This window comes from Furipterus horrens, unplaced genomic scaffold, assembly GCF_987537825.1.
Source record: "Furipterus horrens unplaced genomic scaffold, mFurHor1.1.pri manual_scaffold_1, whole genome shotgun sequence".
In the NCBI taxonomy this organism is placed as follows: Eukaryota; Metazoa; Chordata; class Mammalia; order Chiroptera; family Furipteridae; genus Furipterus; species Furipterus horrens.
Window position 1 is genome coordinate 135,380,085 of NW_028327171.1, and position 8,683 is coordinate 135,388,767.

The 8,683-nt window shown below is 36.7% G+C and overlaps 1 non-coding gene across 1 annotated transcript; it reads right to left on the bottom strand.

Moving 5' to 3' along the window:
* Positions 1-1,993: 1,993 nt before the first annotated feature.
* On the bottom strand, positions 1,994-2,183 carry LOC150021954 (U2 spliceosomal RNA). Its single transcript, XR_016513563.1, has one exon. It is a non-coding gene; the product is annotated as a U2 spliceosomal RNA (small nuclear RNA).
* Between the last annotated feature and the right edge of the window lie 6,500 nt (positions 2,184-8,683).

Consider the following 8,683-nt stretch of genomic DNA (forward strand, 5'->3'; position numbering starts at 1 on the left):
ACCTATAGTTCTTTTTCCACTTTCGTTGCCTATTTAGTTTGCCTTTGTTTCGATTCGCTAGCTTCTGTTGTTGGTTCTTGTGATGCAGTTTTCATTTTAATGTTCATAGTTTTGATCCTCCTTCTTCTAAACCAGTCCCTTTAACATCTCATAATAGTAGTTTGGATCTAATGAACTCCTTCAGTTTTACTTTGTCCTGGAAGCACTTTCTCTGCCCTTCTATTTTGAATGACAGTTTCGCTGGATAGAGTATTCGTGACTGTAGGTTTCTGCTTTTCATTACTTTGAATATTTCTTGTCAGTCCCTTCTTGCCTGCAGAGTCTCCCTTGAGAAGTCAGCTGATAGTCTAATTGGGGCCCCTTTGTACATGAGTCTTTTCTTCTCTCTTGCTGCTTTTAAGATTCTCTCTTTATCTTTAATTTTTGACACCTTGATTATAATGTGTCTTGGAGTGGTTCTCCCTGGGTCCAGTTTTTTTGGAACTCTCTGTGCTTCCTGGATCTGTAAGTCTATTTCCTTCCCCAAGTTTGGAAAGTTCTGCTTCATTATTTTTTCACATAATTTTTCAATTTCTAGTTCTTCTTTCCCCTCTGGCAATCCTATAATCTGAATGTTTGATCTTTTATAGCTGTCCCAGAGGTTTCTGATCCTCTCCTCATTTTCCTTACTTTTTGTTTCCTCTTTCTGCACTGGTTGACTGTTCCTTCCCTATGTTCTGGTTTGTTGATTTGATCTCTGGATTTTATTTTCTCACCACTTGTCTTGTATGTGTTTTCATTTGTTTCAGTATGAGTGGCTTTCTTTCCTTCCCTCTCCTGTTCCAAATCTTTTGTTAATTCTGTAAGACACCTTATAACAATAGCTCCGAACTGAGCCTCTGAAAGGTTTCTTATTTGTTCGTCTGTCAGGTTCTTCATCTGCTGCCTAGTGAGCTGCATCACCGGGATTTCAATCGTTGTCTCCTTCATTTTGACAGATTTGTGTTTTGCTTTGCTTCCTGGGCAGGCTGTGTGGGGGCAGAGCCCCATGTACTTGTCACTACCTGGCAACCGGTGGCGATCCCGACCTTTTTCGATGCACTGTGGCACTTTGTGTGAGGGCGGGGGTCCAAGATGGATTCCTGCCATTATTCTCCACTGGGAGACTGGGATCCATCCTCCCTCCCTCTGGGCCTCACCGTCCAATCCGATGCAATGGGGGGGCTGCCTTTCCCCGCGTTGGGGTTGCGAGCTGCCGGGACTCGACTACAGCCGGGATTGCTCCCCTTGCTGCTCTCCCCACTGCTACTGCAAACAGCACCACCCGACCTTTTTGTTCTGGTTCTGATTTTGCCCCTCCTACCCATCCAGGTGAGCACTGCTGGTTTATAACTTCATACACTGGGCTTCCATGTAGTTTTATTTTCTGGAATTTCTGGTTATCTTTTGTTTTGAGGTAGTTGTATTTCTTTCTAGTTGTAGAGGGAGACCGTGCGTGTCTGTCTAAGCCTCCATCTTGGCCAGAAGTCCTCCAGCCAACCTTTGAGAAGTGTTTATATTCAATGGAAAATGGGAATATGAAAACTCTATTATAAAGTCTAAAGAATGTATTCCTATGATATAGTTTCAACATTTTTTCATAAAACTAGATAATTGATTATTTACATTAACAATGTGGACAAAGACTTCTTTCTGGTAAATTAATATCACCAACTCCATGTTCATGTGACCATGCATATTCTTCTTTTTTGCTTTAGAATAAAATCTTTTAGTTTTCATATTTCTTGCAAAAATGCAGACTTTTAAAAATTGATTTTAGAGATAAGAAGGGAGAGACACAGAGAGAGAGAGAGAGAGACATGTATTTGTTGTTCCACTTAGGACAACGCTCTAACCAACTGACCTCTGCACTTGTCAGGGCTCTGCTGAGTGTTTTGAGAGGACACCTACTAGGAAAGGTAACAAATTACTGCAAACGAATTCTACTCTTCATATGACTAATTTTGTCTCCCAAGGGAGGTGCACCATTCCTGGAAGTACTGCAATACTGGGTCAATTTGCAAAGTGGACTGAGCAAGCTCCTATTCTATCTTCTTGCTCCAAAAATACATTTAATATAATGTCCTCAGATAGAGATGTATCAGATATTAAACTGATAAGAACAAATACTATACTTGATCTTAGCCAAAAGGCTGATAAGTGATTTTAAAACACAGACTTTTAAAAAATAAGATCCATAAATTGATTTTTTAAACATTATGGTTATGATGTTTTAAAACAAGTTATTATAGCCCTGGCTAAGTAGCTCACTTGGTAAGAGTGTTATCCTAATAAGCCAAGTTTGTGGGTTCACTCCCTAGTCAGGGCATATACAAGAATCAACCAATGAATGTATAAAAAAATGGAGCAAAAAATTAATGTTTCTCTCTCTCTCCCTTCCTTTCTTTATCTAAAATCAATTTTAAAAAATTAGTATAAACTTTATATTACTGATGAAATTAAGGAATTATTTTTAGTTTTTAAAAGCAATAATTTTTAAATTTTATACTTATAGTTGAGAATATTTCTGGGCACCATGTCCATATTTACATATATGTATACACACAATTGAATTCACACATATATTGCACATATACATAATTTTATACATTGCTTTGTCTCTAAAAGAATGTAGGGAAGAATGAAAAGACATAAATATGACATGAATCTGCCTTTAGATTTTGTATTGAAATTCAAGTTTATATTGTACAGTAGATAATGTATTTGTCAGTATAAGCTAGATTATGCTTTGTTTAATAAAAAACAAACCCCCAGATCCTAGTAGCTTAACAAAAACAAAAACTTCTTGTTTAACAAAAGCCATAAGGTACAAACAAGTTCAGCTTGTTCAAGGGTCTGAAAGAAGGTCATTCTCTGAACAGAGCTATAGATTAATTCAGAGAAGTAGGAAAATGTGAATCATGTGGAATCAAAACAGCCATAGTGTAGGATTTAGATTTAAGTGTTCTGAGAAGTAGTCCTTGGGGTATTTTGAGTAGAGATGTAGTATGACGTGATTCATATTTTACAAAGGCAACTGTGTCTTGTACAGAGAGAATAGTATCTGGGAGGCAGGAGTGGAAGCAGGGAGTTGGCAGGAAGCCAAAGCTCTAGTCCAGGTGGGGGCTGATGGAGGCTTGGTACAGCAGTGGAGATGGAGAGAAATAGACAGAATTCCATAAGGAAATTCCAAAGACATACATGAACTGGAAAAATATTTGCACCCCATATCACATAGGATTGATCTTCTACAGATCAATAAGAAAAAGACTGATAACCTGAAAGAAATTCAGTTTGCAAGAAAGGAAATAAAAAAGGCTTTTACATACATATATGTTAAGCTTCTCTATTTCACTACTAATTAAGGTAAATGAAAATTAAAATTATACTAGAATGCTTGTTTAAGTAGAATATTGGCAAAAAGCAAAGAGTTTATTAGGACATAGACTGAAGCTCGGTATGAAGAAATAAAGACTCTCATACATTTCTAGTATGAATGTAAATTAGTATACTCTATGTGATGGACAAATTTGAGACGTCTATTGAAATTACAAATGTACTTGTCCTTAGGCCCTGCAACTCTGCTGTCATAATCGATCCTACTGATAAACTTTTATTCTACATCCTAGTAACAGATGCTATCAGTGCCTTCCCCACATCCCTCAGGTACACAGCCCTCAATCAATGACTCTCAGACATTGGTGTGTTTTTACTTCAGCTCTCTCATCCTTAAGATTGTGAAGAGTGCATTTTGCTCTTTTCTTAAGTTTCTCCATTTTTAATTCCCCCATTAGGTTATGCCCCAGTTACCCACTGAGATACTTGGCTTAATTAATAGTGCACCACTGGTTGACTCCTTTATCCCGAATCACTTCCTTCTTTTACTAGTTTCCCCATCACCTACAAATAAACTATGCACAATCAATGTTGTTTTCTGTAGGACCCCAACTAAGAGAACCCTCAGCCTTTTTTCTCAATGTGCTTTCCACCTTTAGATTCCCAGTGGGCATGCTATTTGCATTTGCCCCTACCTTTTGGGACTCTTCCTTGGACACAGAACTTCTATAGCATTCCAGTCACTAGTCATTTTGACAACCAAAAACTTAATCCATGCATTTCCACATGCCTCTGTCTTTTCCTTGTGAAACAGCTTCCCCTCTACCCCTCACAAGTAGTGTCAATTTCTTCTCTTGTGTGTCTCCTAACAACACTGGGCCTGGTAGGGACCTAAGTGTCCTTTTTACTGTTCTTTAGTGCTTCTAAATCATTTTCTTGCTCTCTTTACCCAAAACTTCAGCTTTGTACCTCATATCTTCCCACCATAATACCATGATCCCTCATTGTAAGTGTAACCCTTGAAGACTCCTTCTTATTCCTTAAAGGTTTTAACCCCTCACTAATTATCATTTTAATTACTCCTATTTTAATTGTTGGTGATGGTATTATTTACCATGGCCTCTAAGCTTCTTGACCTTCTCTCTTGTCTGTTTCAGTGGCTTTATCTGTCCTTCAAAAGAGAACCTATACAACTTGTTAGCACAATACCGATTTCTCTGTATCTGTGCCACTACTGCCTTCTTTTCTGTTACTATGAATAAACTGCCCTATCCCTATCTAGACCAAACATGCTTTCTAATATCCTAATCCTACACTTTATTATCTAATCAAGGACATCCTCCAGCAAATCACATCTCTCTACCTGCATCATAAATTTTTCCCTTTCTCCTGGGTCATTTCTTTCAGCATTCAAATATGCTGCAATTTCACCATATGGACTGATAATACACTCACTTGGTTTTTGTCCTGCTTCATTGGACACTTCGTCATAGCCTTTCTTGCTGTTTCTGCCTTGTTCTATGACCTCTAATTAGAGGAGGGCACCATGGCTCAGTTCATGGCCTTTTCTCTATCCATGCTGCCTAGATCGGTGATTTCACCCAGTTTCATGGCTTGAAATTCCACATATACACTGGCAACTGCAGAATTAATTTCTTTATCTGGGCCCGCTCCTCTGAATTCTAGACTCATATATTGAACATTCTACTTATTTGGATACCTGATAAATGGTTTAACTGGTAATGTTCAAATACAGATTTTTTATCTCCTCCTACCAAATGGTCTTCTTCTACTCAGGAAATGGCATACCTATTCTTCAGGTTGCTCAAACTATACTCCTGGTATAATTATTTCATTTTTCTCTTTCTCTCATACTCCGCATTTACTACCACATATACCTCCATTGCCAGCATCCTGTCCAAAAAATTGCTTTAAAAAATTATAGTAGCCTATTAATTGAATTCCCTATTTTCATTTTCCCACCTCTCCGTCCCATAATTTAATTTCAACACAGAAACTAAAGTGACCTTCAAGCACTTAAGCTAGATCATGTTATTATTTTGATCAAAACCCCAAATTTCATTTGGAGTTAAGGTGAAAGTCCTTACAATGGCCCACAAGATCACATAGAATCTAATCCCCCCAGGTACTGCTCCATAGCTGCACTTTTTGAATAAATAACTAGACAGCAAGACAGATTAAGCATATATTTTAGGAATAGAACTATTAAGAACTGCCAATGGAGCCCTGGCTGCTGTGGCTCAGTGGACTGAGCATCGGCCTGCGAACCCAGTGTCGCTGGTTCGATTCCCAGTCAGGGCACATGACTAGGTTGCACATCAGATCTCCAGTTAGGGGCGCAAGTGAGAGGCAACCGCACAGTGATAAAAAAAAAAAGAAGAAGAAGAAGAAGAACTGCCAATGGACTGGATGTGGTAGGATTAGGCAAATAAAGCAATTAAATGTGGTAAATGACTCCTTGGTTTTGGGCCTGAGGACCTGGGTAAATGAAGAGTAGGTATGGGTCTGATGTGCACATATGGGATAGGATTATAGTGAGTAGATAAGAATTTTGTCATGTACATTTTAGGTTTTAGGCACCTATTAGACATCTAAGTGAAAGTTATGAGTACACAGCCAATTATATACATCTGTAAGAAAAAAATAGGTGAGTGTGATTTCATAGAACTGTAGAAAAATATTGTTTCAAAGAGAATGCAGTGATAAATTTATTTTTGATGCTGTTAAAATTGAGTAAAATTAGGACAGAGGTTGACAATGAATTTAACAAATACAGGTCATTTAGCGACCTTGGGACAATCATGTTGGTGGAGTGGTGGAATGGATTCAGGAGAGCATGGAAAGCATCAAACATGAGAGAGTTTAAATAACTAACTGATCTGATGGTGAGAAGATGAGCTGGCTCCCTTCTGGTCACAGTATTTTTTTGAAACACCTTTATTGTGATATAATAAACCAACATTAAATTTATCATTTGAAGTATACAATTTAGTGGTATTTAATATAATCACAAGGTTGTACAACCACCACCACTAATTCCAGAATGTTTTTAATATCCCCAAAAGAAACCCCATAGTCATTAACAGTCACTATCCATCTTCTCCACACTACCCTCTAACCCCCAACTCCTGGCAATCACTAATTTACTTTCTGTTTCTATGAATTTGCCTAGTCTGAACAATTTATACAAATTGTATCATGCAATGCATGGCTTTTTCTTTCACTTAGCATGTTTTCAAGGTTTATTTATTTTTTAGTATGTGTCAGAACTTCATTTTTTTAATATCTGAATATTATTCCATTATATGGACATTCCACATTTTGTTTATGCCTTCATCGGTATATAGACATTTGAGGAGTTTCCACCTTTTGGCTATAATAAATAATGCTGCTATGAACCTTTATGTAAAGGTTTTTATGTGAACATATTTTTATTTCTTTAGATACATACCTAGAAGTAGAATTGCTAAGTCATATAGCAACTATATGTTTGGAAATTTGAGGAACTACCAGACTGTTTTCCAAAGAGTCTGCATTTTACATTCCCACTACCGATGTACCAGGGATGTCTATTTCTCCACATCATCATCTGACTTTATGATTACAGCTTGACAAATACCAATGTAAAATTTAAGCTGTACAGAATAATGGTTTGACTTACATATATTGTGAAATAATTATTGCAGTAATTTCAGCTAACATCCATCATCTCATGTAAATACAATATAAAGAAAAAAGAAAAAAAATTTTTTCTCATGATGAGAACTCTTAAGAATTACTCTCTTAGCTTTCCTGTAGAACACATAGCAGTATTAGCTACAGTCACCATGTTGTATACATATCTAGTACTTGTAACTAGCAATTTGTACCTTTTGACCACTTTCTTTCAAATCCCCTCACTCTTTGCCTCTGGTAAGCACATGTCTGATCTGTGAGTTTGGGGGATTTCATTTGTTTGTTTTGTTTTTGTTTTAGATTTCACATATAAGTGAAATCACAAAGTATTTGTCTTTTTCTGTATGGCTTATTTCACTAAACATAATGCCATAGAGATCCATCCATGGATGCCAATGGTAGGATTTTCTCATTTTTATGGCTAAATTATATACATATAATTATACTACACCTTATTTATGCATTCATCCATCAATAGGCACTTGTTTGTTTCCATGTCTTAGCTATTGTAAATAATTCTGCTATGAATATGGGTGCAGATATCTTTTTAAGTTAGTGTTCACCCTCCCCCCATTGATGTATTCTCAATATATTCTCAGAAGAGAAATTAATAGATCACATGGTAGCTCTATTCTTAATTTTTTGAGGAATCTCCATGTTTTCCATGGTGGCTAGAAAACAATTCACAACGCCACCAACAGTGTACAGGGTTTCCTTTCCTCCACATCCTCACCAGCACTTGTTATCTCTTGTCTTTTTGATGATAGGCATTCTAACAGGCATGAGGTAATATCTCTTTGTGATTTAATTTGCATTTCTCTAATGATTATGATGTTGAGCATTTGTTCATAATGTTATTGTAAAAAAATCATTTTCTTAATTTAATTTTCAGATTATTCATTGATGTATAGAAACACCCTGATTTTTCTATATAATTTTGTATCCCAAAACCTTGATGAACTCATTTACCATGACATTTTGATTGCTGTAGCATTATAATAGTTCTTAAAATCAGGGACCATTAGCCCTCAATATTTATTTTTTCTTCTTCATAGCTATTTGTGTAATGTCTTTGTCTAGTTTTTGATTTTAGGATAAGACAGACCTCATAGAATTAATTGTCATGTAGTGCTTACTCTTCAAATTTTTTTGAGCTCTGGCTGGGTGGCTCAGTTGGTTAAAGAGTCAAAAGGTTATGGGTTCCATTCCTGGTTGGGGCACATACCTATGTTGCCAATTCAATCCCAGGTTGGGGTACATACAGGAGGCAACTGACCAATGTTTCTCTCTTACATTGATGTTTCTCTCTCTTTATCCTTTCCTTCTCTCTAAGGTTAGTAAACATCCTTGGGTGGGGATTAAAAAATGTTTTTGGAAAATTTTGGGTACAGTTGATATTATTTCTTCCTTAAAAGTTTGGTAGAATTAACCTGTGAAGTCACGAGGACCTATAATTTTCTTTCTTTTCTTTTCTTTAAAATCAAAAATTGTTTTAATGTATTGATTTTAGAGAGGCAGCAGAAAAAAGGGAGAGAGAGATAGAAAGAAAGGAGGAAAGGGAGAGGAAAGAGGGAGAGAGAGAGAAATATCAATTCAGTTGTTCCATCAATTCATGCATTCATTGGTTGGTTCT